Here is a 16,035-nt window from a genome sequence, read left to right as displayed (position 1 = left end):
TAGCATGGCTAAATGGTGCTTTTTCATTTTGTTCATTTATAGGGTTGCTCTTCCATCTGAGGCATGTTTATTAACCGGTAGCTGTTAATTATATAAGAAGATAATTTCATGTAAATGTTGGATTTAAAAGCAGCCTATCTTGCATGCTCACTCTTTAACAAGGAGGCTTCGGGATTTGTTTTTTGTTATTCCTCTGTGAGTAGAGCAATTAATTGATTCAGTTGATTGAATGAAAAATGCATCGTAATTGCCTCGCCCCATCAAGCAGCCACTAGAATTGTTTAATGCTGGCAGAGGGACAACAGCCTCTATGATACGCCGTCTCTGTTTATTGCCCTAATAAGCCCCGGGAGCCGGGGCCCTTGGAGCACAAAGGGCCGCTCAGGTGGGTGCTGGTGGCCCTCTCCCCGAGAGCACAGAGAGCGGCCCCAGTGCCTTGGGCCATGCAGAGGCAAACAAAGAAAACAGAGGAAAAAACCCAGTTCTGTTTCCATTTTCCAGACAGTGGCTTACATTCCCCTTTGGTCCTGGTCCTCTGATCCTGTGCAGTCCCTGCACTGGGACTGAAGTGACTTCCAGCCTCCGGGCTTCGCACAGTGGGGTTCCTTTCCTGAGGACACGGTGTCCTCCACACAGGAGGACGTGGGGGGCTCCCGGGTACGTCTTCTGCGTGGGTTCTCAGAAGTGGCTTAGGAAGGATTAAGGATGGAGACAAGGGTCTTGCTTGGCCCGTCTACACTGTCCAAGGACACGTGTCTGACTGTCCCGAGTCCCTGTGCCCTGCGTGGGTGCTGGCCCTCCCACGCAGGCTCCGGGGGAATGGAGAGAGCAAAACACACCAAATCAGATCCTCTGGTGCCACGGCCGCAGGGAAGCTCAGGACAAACCGTGACCCCAAGCCTGATAGCGGCCCGGTCCAGGCACGTGGAGACTGAACACAGACCCTCCTCACTCAGGGCTTTGTCTGGCATCGAGAACCGGCCCCAACATGGCTCTGCCAATGCAGAAGGAGCATCGATTGTGTGTCATGGGCTCTGCAATGTGCTTGGTTTAAGTTGTCTTGTGTCTCACATACATGGATCTATATTTGATGAAAACTTACAAGGAAGAGGTTATCATCTCCTTTCCTGGCAGGAGAAACTGAGGCTCCAGGAAGCTGGATGGTTGGCCAGCGAACACACTGGTGGGACGCAGCAGCGCTGACATGGAAGCCTGGCCCCCCTGCCCCAAAGGCCAAGCCCGCCCCACGCCCAAAGCAGTGCCTGGCGCAACACCAGGCACATGGAAAGCGCCCCTTGTCATTAGTGGTTATTGTTGTAGCTGTTGCCACGGTCGTTCGATGATGCTGCTTGCCTCTTGTTTATCCAAAGAGACCTACAACTCTGTCTAAGGCGTGTCTCCGGCTGTAAGCTGCTCATATCCACAGAAGGCTTCGGGTTTCCAGGCGGCCCCCGGCGGGGGCCCTCGTTGTCTTTCCCTGCTATGACAGGCGTTCGAGTTGACGGACTCAGAGCCGCTCCTGAGGGCATTAGAGAACGGCAGCAGGGACACCGACGAGGGTTTCCTCAGCTGTGACGGCCTTTCAGCCCCCGGAGCCAGGAACCTTAGATGCCACAGCAGCGCAACAGCCATGAACTACACACGCACGCGCAACTATTAGGTTGAGGACCACTGGCCCGGAGTGAAAAGAGAAGAAACACAGTGTCGTGGTCTGTGGAGCTGCCCCATTTGAACAGTAACACACCCTCGTGAGGTGGCACCTGCTGATTTTACGGGGGAACAAGAGCCCGAAGCCGACCCACCCCCGCCCGTGACTCGCTCCACGACGCCCCGCAACAGCCAGTCAAAACTCACTTTGGGTAAGTTAACACTGGCTGCCCTTGAATTTTTTTTTCTCAGCTGCCAATATGAATTATTTAGTGTTTCTAAAATTAGGGGGCATTTCCAATGCCTGTGGTAATGACCTTCCAGATGAACGTCCATCACCGCTGAAGACATTGAGCCAACCGGGTGCGGTAACAGTGGCCATATGTCACCCAGGCCCTGCTCTCCTGGGGACAACTATGATGCTGCTAGAATTAGAGGTGAATGCTCTGCGCAATCTCTTTTAGACCCGGCCTTTGGTATGTCCCAGCCAAGGTTTTACTGTTGTTGCCAGAGACACACACGGCCTTCGCTTCAAGACCAGGACCTCGCCGGCAGGGCCTCCCCGGTGAAGTCTGCTCGTCTCTGTTCGGCAGCATGTTTGCTGGGGAGAAGGCGGAAGGGCGGGGGGGGGGGGGGCTCTGAACAGGCCCCGAGGTTCCAGCTCAGATGGAGCCGCCAGAGCAGTGGCTACATGTGACGGCACCGTGAATGAGCCTCAAAGGGCTTTCACGATGGAATGTTTGGAAACGCTATATTCCCTCCTCGCCTCCTAAAGGCTCTCCCTGCTCCTCAGCTTTGTAAAGGCTCTGGAAAGTCCTGCAGTGAAAAAAAAAACAAAACCAAACCTGTTAAACAACTTAACCCTCCTTTTCCCACCTCCATGACCAGTAAATGTTTGGTTAAGAAATATCCTTTCACTCCTACAAAGCTGCTGCCCCCCACCGCCCGCATTCGGGGGAATCCCAAACAGGGCGGCGGCTTTGTCCTTCCCAGCGTCGCCGCTCCAGACTCTGTGGAGCACCGCCACGTGTCCCTTCTGCAGGTGGCTTGTAATGCTGCTCAGCACAGAGGATTTCCTGTCTTGTGGTGATTTCCCTCCTGGGATTAGTCAGAACTCCTCTGTTCTTAATTGATGGCCACCTTCCTCAGACCCACCACCCACCTCCCGTCTCCCTCCGCCTTTGCTTCTCCACCTGGTCCTACTCACCCACTCCTGCCGCAGATGGGCCTTCGCCCAGGGCGGGGCGCAGGGCCGCCAGTGGCCCCGCTGAGCCCGCCCTATGGAGAGAGTTATTTTTCCAGCATCTTTCTATCGGCCCTGGGGCTGGACCCCGGGGCGCCTAATGTGCGTCACCTGTCCACTGCAGACCCGTGGCACCTCCGGGGTCATGCATGTCCCCCCGGGGCCGGGGGGGGGCAGCGCCCTGAGGCTCACAGCCTCCCCGGGAGTGCATTAGAAAGGGGTTCCCAAAGGAAGGAGGGACTCTTCCCATGAAAGGCGGGGAAAGTAAAGGAGGCTGGACACACACAACCGGTAAGTGCCACAGCTCACCTCCCCTCTCAGGTAGGAACTGTCCGGCGGAGGCCTCGCGCTGCCTCGTACTTCATTTATCTTAGCCTTTATGCAAACGAGACTGCAAGAGTTTTGAATTTGTACAAAACAGGCTATGTCACGGGGTCTGTCCTTAAGATGTTCAAGATCCCTGTTGGTCTGCTTCTGCATTTAACCCATCCTCAGGCAAGAGGGACGTTCTGACTGTGGGAGGGGTTAACCCAGACCGGCAGCCACAGTCAGCCTCCATCGGGGGGTGACCCTGGCACGGGGCCTGGGGGGTTTACGATCAGAATACCACCCGAAGGCACGGCCCGGGGCCCAGGGAACCGCCCATGCCGTCTGTGTCAGCGCAGAAGGCCGTGCGGCGCTCAGCTTTTGCTTCTCCTGGGGCTTTGCCCGTGCCATGCCGAGAGAGCTGGTTTAAAGGTGAAAAATCAGGTTCGTCAAACACAAGCCCTGTCTCCCCAGGGCCAGTCTGCTGCCATCAAGGGTCTTCCAATGGCCACTGATAGCTGGGGAAGTCGTGGTCTGAGGAGCCACCAAGCTGGTAAAGAAAAGATGAGGATGCTCGGGCACAGTGGTTTGGACCCCGGCTGATGTGGATGAAGTGGCTCAAGCATCGGTTCTCCTGATCCTCAGAAAGAAAGTGGACATGGCACCACACGTCCGTCCAGAAGGGACTGGAGACCTTGCTGACAGTGCAGTTACATCCACGGACCATGCATCGGGGAAGGACAGTGGCACGCGTCCCATGCCCTCCTGCCCAGACTGTGCACCCTGAAGGAAGGCGTGTTTTATGAGTAGTTGTGTGGATGGTTCCTCATGCAAACATGACAGCTGCAGGGTGGGGGACAGGTAGATGCAGAGAAGGGACATCTGGACTGTGACTTGAAGGATTCTGAGAAGTTTCCAGGAGCAGGGTCTGGGGTCAGAGGCGAGAGGAGCAGCCTGGGAAAGCCTGAAGGTACGTGGGCATCACTAGGTTGCCGTAAGCATGGGATCCTATACTGCTGCCCGCCTCAGGGTCCTGGCCAGCGAGGGCCTGGTCCCAGCCGCCCACGGGGGCGCCAGGCAGTGTGGGTCCAGTTGCCTGTGACACCTGTGGCGAAGGTGGAAGCCCCCACAGCCTGACACTAACTCCCTGATGCACAGAGCAGCTTCTCCGGCTCCTCCCGGGCCTCCTGTGAAGCAGCTCTGGCCTCTTCAGTTCCTGCCCAGTTCAGGGGGAAAGAGACGCTGGGCTTGGCTCCCGGCGAACGTGCCCCGCCCGTGTTCATGCCCATTTTAACTCAGAAGAGTAATGGCTTCAAGGTGATGACGTCAGACACAATGGTCACACTTTCCAGAACTTACGTGTACGGCGAGACCATCTGCACTTTGGACCTGGGTGGCGTAACCCATCTGACTGGACTGAATTAACATCAGTTCAGCCTCAGCTGTTTCTGTCCATAACTTTTCCGTTAGTGTGTGATCCCTGCTCCCCAGGAAGTGTGGCTCGGCCACTGGGGACTTAGAAATACTGCAGTTATTCCCACCCTCCTCTTCCTCTCCCGTCCCTGTTCCCCCCCGACCCCCCGCCGGCTCTCCCCACACCTGAGAGGCCAGGCCAGGAGCCAGCGCCTTGGGCTTGGGAAGTGCCCAGGACACGACAGTGGCCACGGATCCCCCATGGCAGCACCCGCACCCAGAGCGCATGGCTTGCCCCCTTGCCGCACTCCCCTCCCAGCAGGGAGGCCCCTGTCCAGGGGTGGCAGGAACACGACCGTAGGGCCTGGTATGCCGTAGGGGCTCAAAAAATGCCTCTGTGGAAGGAATGAATGGCTGCGCACCCCTCCAAAGGGAGAGTACGTCGGACCGTTGTTTGAGCTCCACCCCTTTGCACACGTGACACCCCCACGAGGCCTGGCTGCCCACTGTCGCAGGTAAGGCCCAGGCGGGAGGACGCTTATTTCCCCTCTTGCTAGAAACACGCCAGCATGACTTACAGACGGCCTCCGGCTTTTCAGCCGCAGGGCCTCCCTCGGGGTGGCCAGTGACGGGCCGTTAGAAATCACCGCCAAGGTCAGTGTGTGGCCACCGGAAAGCCACTCTGTCCCTCCACCCACATGGCGCCGTTGCTCAGCGGAGCCACCGCAAGAACCTAGTGGTAGGGAACGGATCCTCTAACGCCACCAATTAGAGCATCGGGCATGGCTGTTACCCAGGACGGAGTTTTTACAACTCAGACCTAACTATATTATTAAATGAATCGGCACGCAGTGGGGCGGCGACAGCTCCCGTATTTAAGGGGGGCGTGCTGTGAGAGAAGCCCTAGCCTGTTACCCCCGCGTTCCACCGCTGAGCCGGCCAAGGGGCGTCCTCCGTCGGCCGCGGCCTCCAGCCCCGTTTCCCTGTAACTGGGAACCTCCCGGGCAATGGAGCGGAGGTGCCCCCGGGGAGGACCCAGAGCCCTGGGGTGTAACCGCGATGGTGAGAGATGGGGGGGGCACGGGGTTCAGAGAGGGGACAGGCTGCCCTTCCCCCCGCACAGGGCTTTTCCTGGGCAGAGCGGCCGAGGGAAGGAAGGCATAGGTGCCCAAAAGGCGTCAGAACATTCCGGAAGGCACGGTTCACCTTGAAACCTCAACTCCAGAATAGAAGAAGCAGACGTTTCCACAGGTAGGAAGAAGTACTGCCTTTTGCTTTGTTACCCCGTAACACTCCCTGTCTCGGGGTCTCCTCGCACTCTGTTCCCTGGACCTGAACCCTCTCCCCCAACAGGCCCCTTCCCCAGCTCCCCCGTCGTCGGCTATTCTCCTTCAGATTCCATCTGAAATGTCACCTCCTCAGGGGGGCCTGCCCAGCCCTCTCCGCCGCCCGCCCACCGACGCAGGCTCCTGGGACCCTCCACCCTTCCTCCCCACCCTCGTGATAAGGTACCGAAATGTAACGCGTTAAGTGTTTTTGTTTTTATTTTAAACATCACTGTCAGCCTCCCTCCCACACAGAGGTGGGGGTGGGCATTCCCTCCCTGCCAGCCACTGGTCCCCAAGGCCCAGTGCGGCGCTTCCCGCACAGCAGACCTGCCATCTGCACTGAACGAACGAGACAGGCAGCCTGGGAGGGAAGCTCTGCCGGCCGGGCTGGGCACCGATGGCACTGCGACCGGTTAGCGCTCCGGCTTTAATGCGCTTTACGGTTCTCTCGCCCTTTCCTAAAGTAGCTGTACCCTCCAAATGGCAGGCTGTGTGACCGGCCAAGGACAGCTTGCATGAGATGCTTGTGAGAAGAGAGGAGGAGATGCTGGCCCCACGCCCCCATTCCTGGTGAGACCAGGAGGCAGGAAAAAGGAAGGGCAGCTTCTGCTGAAGGGCAGGCGGGCACTTCATAGAGCGTGGGGCTGCGGGGAGCGGGGCGGGGGGGCGGCGAGGAGGAGCACCTCTCACACCCTCACCTCCCTCCAGCCGGCCGTGTCCGCGCTCACTCAGCCGGCCGTCACGGGGCGTGTGCAGCCTGCCTGCCTGCCCAGGCTGGAGGCGTTGGGAAAACAGCAGACCCGGGCCCGGAGCTCTGCCCTCGTGGAGCCTGCATTGTCCTGAGGACAGACGGACTGGGAACAAGTGGGCAGAACACCCAGGATGCCCGGCGGTGACTGCAGAGGGAGAGGAATGAGGAAGACGGAGGCCGCGGAGGTCGCGGTTCGAGCCCAAGGTCAGGAAGGTCTCCTGGGTGAGCTGCCAATCTGTGAAGCATCCAGGCAGCGGGAACAGCAAGGCCCCGGAGTATTTGCTTCTTCCGCACACTACGTACCCGGTGGCATTTAAAGACAGTCAAGGCTATCTCATACCCAAGGTCCCTCTGGGACATCTATGCCTTCTATTTATAGCGGGTTCGTTAGGTGAGGCCAGTGGGTGGACCACCGGTGCTGACCACATGTTCAGGGGACTTGCGTGTGCACAGTGGGCCTGTCCCGGCAGCGCTGGGGTGCTGTTGGCCGGCTCCTCAGGGGGGCCCTCCGAAGGCGAGCCGAGGGGGAAATGGAAGGAACAGCGACCCAGTGACTGCGCCGAGCCCTGGCCACACATGCCACTCAACCTCTCACGCTTCCAAACCCAACGACTGCGCTGCTACAAGTCCTCTCAGAGGGAAGAGATGAGCAGCAAACGTTTTTTTTAAACATCCAGAACTACCAATGGATGGCATGAACGCAAACTCAGCCGGCTGCAGGTCTCCACACGAGCCGGGGGAGCTGCTGAGTCACCCCGCCCACCCCGCTCCATCAGCCTTCCTGGTCCGTGAGCTTCCCACCCGGGAGCCGAGGAAGGGCTCTCCATGGCACTGAACGGCCTGAGCCTTAATGACTGGTTTCTGTTACAGTGCAGCCGATCGATCGGCAGGGGCCTCGGTCTGAGGCGTCTGCTTCTGTGTTGTTCAAACCTGTGGATGGTCGATTCACCAAGCTCGCGTTTGAGGGTGGCTCCCTCCGGCCGTCCTGATTTTGCCTTGATGCGAAGCTGCGAGGCCCCCCATGCAGGAAGCGGCCAAGGGACAGTGCTCAGGGGCAGCTTGCAGGTTCAACCCATGGGCCCAGTTCCTGGGCCCAGCTCCTGGGAAGCAGGGGCTTGGTGGGCTTGAGATGTTCCCCTCTGTACCCCTCGACAGGGAGAGTGGGAAAGAGAGCCCACGAGCGGACACAGGCAGATGACCTAACCGGTCGTTTCCGAAGGGCCTCACTCTCCATCACCGCCGACAGCAGCAGGACACATTACTGTCACCAGTCCCCAGGGGGAAGGGATTTGCTCCAAGCCACAGAGCTCATAGGAGGCCTGGGATTCAAACCCAAAATCCCAGGCTCCTTTCACAGTGCAGCATAGAAAGAGGTTACCCTTAAACGTTCTTCTTGCCATTTGACCAACGTTTTTTACAAAATGAGGATCAGATTGACTCGGTTCAAGTGGTGGGGACAATGATAGAGTCGCCTCAGGGCCACGCAGAAAGCAGCGAGACCCCCGCCTCCGCAGCCAGGCAGGGCTGAGTGCCAGGGACAGCAGTGAGCAGGAGCCCGGGTCCCAGGAAGCAAAGTGCGGACGGTGAGGCCTGGTGAGGGGACTGACCTGCTGTCATCAACAGCTTCGGCCGCAGCCCAAGGGCTTGTTGGCTCAGCAGAAGTAAATGGGAAAATCTAGAAATCCTTCTACAGAGCAGTATTCATCAAGGGCCTCCCTGGCCTCAAAGCGTAGGGGCACTGGGTTACCTGAGCCCACCCCTGCCCCCATCCAGGACCATGGACGATGGTTGTGGTCAGAGCGAAGGCACGGAAACGTACGCGCTGCCGCAAAGGCCTGGAGGGCGGGGTGGGAGAGTGGACGGCCATGTGACTGCAACCACGACTGACAACACTGAAGAAAGAAATAGCTAATATTTAAATTGACAAGATGCCCCTATTGCAGATGAGGAGAAGCTTGCCCAAGGCCCCAAACCAGGGCCGAGATGAACCAGGATCCAAATCAACGCAGCCTGGCTCCGGGGACCCTGCCTTCCCCTCCAGAGCCCAGAGCCCAGAGACAGCAGGAACGCAGAGAGCAGGCCGCCCTCCACGCTCTCCCTGTTCCTAACGACCCCACCACCCGAAGCTTGCCTGAAGCGCTAGAGCCTTGAGGGGCCTTGAGCCTGGAGCCCCACCTTCCTGCAAGATGACTGGCGCTGTTTCTGTTGGCAGCACGGGTCCCCCACGGAGCTCTCCACGAGCCTCCCCACACTCAGGAAGGGCGAGAAGGGAACAAGGCCCACCACAGCCCCCTGAGGGCTATCAGACCCTGACCGGGCCTCCTCGGCCCGCCCCCCACCCCAGCCTTCGCGTCTGCCACCCCCTCCCGCCCCTGCCCCCAGGCCCCGCCATCCATCTCAAGGCACAGGGCCCCTCAGCCTGGCGTTTCTGACGCAGTGAAGGTGGCACCGTGCACCCGCCCCCAGCCGCAGACGCCCCGCACGTTATTCTTTGCCTTGATCTTGTTAGCGTAATGCTCAGCTTCATTAGCCAGCCAGATGAATCACAGAGTAATTGGAGCTAATGAATTTAATTTTCCACGTTCTATTTTTTATAATAAAACAAAGTTGTGATTCGCCCATAGGTCGAGGAAGGGCCCACATTGCTGTTTCCGGTCCAGGCGAGGCCAGGAGCATGGGCTGGGAAGGGGCTTCTCGCTCTCACTGACCTCGTGGAGTTCCGGGAGCTTCTCCGGCTCTAAACCCGAAGAGATCGTTTTCCTGATTCTACAGAGAATGAAACCGAGGGCCAGAGCGAGATTTTGTTTCTCTTTTTATGGTAAGACATTAGCATGATGGTAGCAGTCCTGGCAGGTCAGTGTGGACAGGGGTGGCTCACAGAAAACACACAACGGGCGGAGTTACCAATTCCATTCACTGGAGCCATTAAATGAACAACTATAATAGAATCGACTTGTCTCAGAAGGATTTCCTCCCAAGAATTCTTCCCTGCAGTCAAGTGACCTGGACTGAAAATATACATTTCCTTTCTTGCTACCTGTCACTAAAAAACGTGCCACCCAACGATGAACCAGCACCTGAAACAGCAGCGTGGGGAGGAAGGCTTCATTAGAGCGTCTGCCCCCCGCCTCACCTCATAGCTGGCATGCACCCGCTGAAGGCTCCTTGCAACTTGACTACCTGGTGCCTCATCCCTGATTAGCAGAGCCTGGCTGCCAACGAAAATGCAGTTATTTATTGTGAGTTTTATTAGGCATATAAAAGGGAAGCAGGAATGACTAGCCTTTCGTTGCTCAAGATACATTTCAGCCATGACTCAGAGCAGATTCCTCGCAGATTAAGCTTGTTAATTTCCCTCACCGCCACATTCTTCTCGGCATTGCTGCAGCAAAAGCCACGGGCTCTTGTCTGAAATGGCTGGGATGAAAAGGGCTGCCCCCCTCCCCGACAGTTACATTAACCACTTTGTCCTTTTAATTCATCTAATTACATGCAAGGAGAAAGCTGCTGCCTTACAGGGTCTGGCTCTTCGGGCAGAGCGCGATGCCGCTGGGCCATTGCTTTGGGCTTTTTGTTGTCTTATTAGGGGTGCTTTTGTTCAGAGAGATGGTTAAAGCCATTTTCAGCAGCCAGCGAGATGAAGCAGTTTCAATAAGGATACAATGTACTTGTTTAAATTACCTTTCAAAATGCTCAAAACCATTAAGGGGGAGGTACTGCAAATAAAAGTTGGATTTTTTGTTATAATGTTTTACCCTAATAACAGCTTTTATTTTATTATAATCCATTAGTTGACAATATTATTCTATAGATTATTAGGCAGCAATTTTGTTATTTTATCACACTTTCAGCACTCACTCACCAGGCCAGGATCCACAAATCTCAGTATAATATGCTTTCAATTTTGTTAAAATCTCTATTTAACTGGTTTGGCTGCGGAACATCTTGGCAAATGTGTTTTTAATTTCATTCTAATTAACTTGACAGTTGACAGGACTCGGCGGTGGCGTAATGGTGTCCCCCTTTTTCCAGGGTCCCTGTAGCTCCGTTCCTGGGGTCCATTTCTTCTCTCCCAGTCCTAACAGGCAAGATGACAGAGGTAACACCCAGGAAAAGGGTCTTACTTCTCTGTCCAATGTACAGGATTTTTAAAAAAATGAAAAAATTTGGCTTCCCTCTTTATCTGCAAAAAGGTCATTGGTTCTGTGTGGTTTGCAGAAACGGCTTATTCCTATAGGTGCAAGTCCTAAGAGATGAAATGAAGGCCAAGCAGGTGGGAGGGCAGGTTTCCTGTTGGCAGCCCGTTCCCCACGAGCTGCTGTGAGAGAGAAGCCGCGGTCCTTCCTCCTCCCCTGTGCTTAGTGGGGAAACAGCCTTCGGTGCTCTGCTCTCAGCGGGCAGGGGGCAGCCCGGGGCACAGCAGCTTTGAGGCAACTTAACCTTGCTCTGTACACCGTTCCGAATTCTGCCTCTGGTCTGAGGAATTTTGCGCTGACCGGCCCCCCGAGGTACATCTGCTTCTTTGCTTCCAAAACCCGGCAATCTCAGAACGAGGCTTTTCCCTTGACCCTGAGCAGCGCCAGCAGGGATGCAAGTGGTCCAAGACCCCAAGGCACCAGCTCTGTAAAACGCACCCCGTCTTCTCCATGACGACGGTCTCTACGCAGAGACGTGGGCATCCGGGAGGCTTCGTGGAAACCTCAAGATGAGCTGAGGCCAGGTTCACAACTGGTGGTGAAATGGGGACCCCTGCTTCTCCGTCAGTCCTCTGCGTCTTCCTAGGCCCCCCGCTCGCTCGCTCTCCTCCTTCTTCCCCACCTTTCTCAGATGTTACAAATTTCGTCCATAACTAGAAATTCTCTGAATGCACATTTGCACACTCGTTATGCTTCTGTTCAATTATTAAGAATGTCAGTCCTACCCGGACCCTCACAGAGGAATCTACAACGATCACCTCACATCAATGACAAAAACTCAGGGCTTGAGGGACACTCGCCGCGACGCCAGCCAGCAAGGCGCGCACCGAGACGATGCACAGTCGTCCGACTCCTTCCCGAAAATTTCCGTGGAGATGGTTCTAGGTCTGTCAAAAAAAAAAAAAAAAATGTCAACATGGCCTTTTTTCTAGTCTTTAAATCTGAATTTGGAGTTTCTCTTTCCATTTGAAACTAGAATGTTGCTACATCGCTTGTCACAGGCCATTAAACTGAAACAAAGTGTGTGCATGTTTTAAAATGGTACTATGTTTCCAACAACAAAACATAAATGCTGAGACCAGGAATTTTCGAGGGGAAGCAATTTTCCTTCCCAGAGGACATTTGGCAATGTCTGGGGACATTTTTGGTCATGACAACTGGGAATGTGCTACTGGCACTTAGTGGGCGGAGGCCAGGGCATGCTGCCAAGGGACAGGCCCTGGCCCCAGCTGCCACCACCCAGGACTGCCCCACCCAGAATGTCAACCTTCAGCGGACAAACCCAGCCCCCACCTCACCCTCAGGGTGCTCGTCCCCCTCCCTCAGGGGGAGGCGAGAACTCACCTGCCCCGCAGAACGGGCTGGGCCACCTCCCTGATGCCCCGGGGTCATGATGGCCGGAGCACAGGAGCTTCTTACCCCCGGCCCCTCCCTCAGCAGCAGAGCGTCGATAAGGGCGCCCGCTCCCTTTGGCCTGTTTCTCCCCTATCCAGTGGAGGTAGAGCCGGGCCACCTCAAGATGGCCTACGTCAAGCACTAGCCAGCACCTAGAACACAGGAGGCAAGCGATGAATTGGAGCAGTGACCGTCTGGAGGGGACAGTGCTGCCACCCAGTACTCTGGGGAGGACACGTGTCTCATGATCCGGCTGCTGGTTTTCTCAACAGCAAGAATGCGTGTGTTCAGATTCTTCAGGGGTCTCTCTGATCGCCCCACTGTGGGGAGAAGGTCCCAGGCCGATGAGAATGTGGCGGGGAGGGGAGGGCGAGAGGGAGGAGGGCACGAGAAGGGAAGAAGGAGAAAAAGAAAGTGTGGCATGTCAGGGGGCGCGTGCCACCTCCCTGCTCTCCCCGCTCCCTGAACCCAAAGCGCCACCAAGGAAGGCGGGCGGTCCCCAGAGGCAGGTCCCGCGTGGCAAGCTGTGGCTTCTGCCTCCTGCACCTCGCCCGGGCCGAGCACAGACCCTTCGGAAACACAAGGGCGCACTCCCTTCTCCCCGAGGGCTAACAGCGAGCCTCGGCTGGGTGCGGACCGCCACCGCCGTTGTCTGAAGCCGTACTTCCCGGCCAGGACGTGGCTTCGCACCCTGACACATCTGCTGTGCTACGGAAGCGCTCCGTGCCCAGTGCTCCCCCTCCCGCACCTCAGGGGCATCGTGTCTTAGGGTCACAGCATGGGCGGGGCGGTATGTAAGGAATAATCTCAGAAAGACGTTTCATGAAGAACTTTGTTCTCGAATTAATGCCAAAGAGAAGGAAAATTGTTTTTCCAGTACTCTGTCTCCAAAACTGCTCTCTGGCTGGTGAACATCTGTCAAGAATATGTATTTCCAGGGCTCTGAATTGCCCAGATTTTAACGTCCTGCTTCGTTAAGCCACTGGAGTTTAATGAATGCACTGCTCCTGTGGAAAGAGCCCCAGAATCGAAGGGCACCGCAGACCTTGGCTGGAGGCGCTTTGTTTCTCCTGGACGGTCCCGCGATGGGGGGTGTCGCTTGTCCCCACGTGGCCTCCCAGGGCACAGCCTCGCGCCCACAGCAGCAGCCAGAGCCCTTCGGGCACCTTCTCCTTCGGGCCTCCATTTCCAGGCTGAAAGGAAGTTCGCCCGGACACCGTAGCAGGGCCTGTGTTTGACCATTGAGCACCATGTGTGGCCATTAGAAAGAAAAGAAAAATCAATAGGGTTTCATTAAAACAGCAGGCAATCAGGGCCCAGCCCCGGCTTAATTAGAGTTTCAGTAGCATTTACTTTAATTGGAAAGAATAAAAGAAGTGAAGTGGAGTGAATGAAGAAATTAGCATATCTATCACTGTTGTCGCATTGTACCACCGCCTTAAAACACTGTGCTCTCTTGCCTATCTCTGCAACGGGGTGCAGAACCCTGGAAAAAAAAAAAACCCGGGATGGCAATTAGCAAATCCTCAGAGTCCACCTTTGTGGGGTTGTAATTAAAGTCTTTTATAATCTTTGGGAGGCACTTTTTAAAAATCTGTTAGGTATGCGCGACACACTTGGCCACACGTCTGCTAATCAGGCTGGTGTGTTTGCACGCCAGGAAGCAGAACACAGTCGCCTTGGGCCGTGCACCATGGTTTAAGGCAGTTCTGAGCCAGCTTCGCAGCCCAGCAGTGTCACAGAACCGGGTTCCTGCTCACACAGAGTCCCAGGGGCGCTTTGGCCTCATGGAATTCCTTCTGGACTTCCCACAGTGGCAGACGCAGGAAACATCAGAGCCCAGAGGTCCCTACGCATCGACTAGTCTGTACCCCACACCCCATTTTAGCAATAGGGAAACTGAGACCCAAGATCCCCCGACTAAGGTAAGGTAGAGCAAGGACTTTTTCCCAGGCTTGCTTTTGGGCAAATTCCAGACTTCTATCTACTGTTTCATAACATTTCAGCTGGCAACATCTCAGGAAATGCTTTCCTATGGGGACAAAAGGATTTTGTCCCCATTGTCATAAAGGATTAAATTTCGTTCACTAGGACTCAGACATTTCCTTTTATACCATGTGGCCCAGATAATATTTCCACACATCGCGCTGCTGTGTTACATTTAATACAAAGAGCCTCCTTCTTTGGGAAGGACGAAAGGGTTAAAATCGGCCCAGGGTAAGTTTGGTTGGCACAGGGCCAAGGAAAGCCTCTGCAGGTCCTGTCCGGGGAAAGGGACAGAGACCCTGGTGGCAGAGCTGACCTCCTCCCACTGGCTGGGGCTCTGGAAAGAGCTGTCAGAGGCCTAATGGCATGGAGGTCACAGAGATGGCAGATATGGAGGGCTTCTGGTTTGCGAAAGCCCACTGGGGGGTTGATTGTCCCATGGAGGTTCTGGGATCCCCACTTTAAAGATGAAAAGGTTGATGCACACAGAGGAGATTGGCCCTTGTCAAATAAGGCACAAGCTGGGATTTAAACTCAAGTTCAGTTCCAAAGGGCTTCTTCCAAAGGCCACGCGACCCTCCCAACACACTGACCAGTTCCAGGGCGGAAAAAGAGAGGGTGGCTGCCTGGCCCGCGCTGTGAGTCCCTTTTCTCCCCGGTAAACACTGGGGCCAGATGGAGGCCCCAGGCCCAGGCGGGGTCCTTCAGGCCAGGTGCCTCCTCCCAGACCACTAAGGACAGACACTGCTCTTGTGTGCAAAGTCCCCAGAACAGCAGCTCATTGTGCAGGTGAGGAGAAGGTGCCATGGGGCCAGGGAACGGGGCCGCCTCCGAGGTCAGAGGGAAGCGGCCAGGGGATAGTAGAGAGACCTCCATGCAGAAAATTACAGGGAGGAAACGATTCATTGTCCCTTCACCAAGTGGTCATTGGGAAGCGCGTGATTGGCTTCTCACTAGAGCGTGGCGGGCCCCCCACCCTGGGTCAATCTTCCGGGTGATTCTATGGGCCACAGCAGCGCCCCCCCAGCAGTGGGCGGGAGCCAAGTGCAGGCCGGAAACGCTTTAACCCTCAGTGCACAGGGAGGGCGCGAGAGATGTGCCTCACACAAAGGCACAGTGGAACCACTCAGATAAAAGGGTGGCCAGCGGGGGGCGGGGGGTGGTTGGTGGCCAACTGCAGGAAGGGGCCTCCGCACACCTGGGCCTGGGAACTGCTCTGCCACTCACCTGCCTCCTTCCCGCATCAGACATCTCCGGGGGCTGCTTTGCACTCTTGCCCCTGGCTAGGAGGCTGGCTGTGGCTGCCTCCCAAAATAATTATGGGAGGGGCCATAGGGTATCAGCTACTCTCCAAAAATGATAAACAGGCCCCTCCTCCAGTCTAGTGGAACTCCCCCTGGCCTGGCAGCTGGACATCCCGGTGAGAACCAGGAGACCCAGGCCGTGTGGGCCACAGAGAAGGGTGGCTGCAGCCCAGGCCCCGCGGGGATCCTGCCTGAGGAGCTGGGAGGCCCACTCTCAGCTGGGGCCAGCAGACAGTCGTCTCCACAATGGTGACTGCAGGAAATGGAGCCAATGTGCTCTGGGTACTGCTCTGCGCAGGGCGTGGTCCCAACTCCCCGCAAGCTGTGAACAAGGGGCCCCACCTCTGGCGCACATGCGTGGTTGTCAGGAGCAGGCCCCAGCGTTAGACTCCCTCTGCAGATTGGGCTGCAGAAGGGCAGGTGAAGGTGGGAAGGCCCAGGCGCCACGGCGGGCGAGTGCGTGGGC

The sequence above is a fragment of the Pteronotus mesoamericanus genome, unplaced genomic scaffold, assembly GCF_021234165.1.
Source record: "Pteronotus mesoamericanus isolate MK-2021 breed Mesoamerican mustached bat unplaced genomic scaffold, CSHL_Meso_final contig_657, whole genome shotgun sequence".
In the NCBI taxonomy this organism is placed as follows: domain Eukaryota; kingdom Metazoa; phylum Chordata; class Mammalia; order Chiroptera; family Mormoopidae; genus Pteronotus; species Pteronotus mesoamericanus.
The sequence above is the reverse complement of the archived record's forward strand: the minus strand, read 5'-3'. Positions refer to the sequence as shown.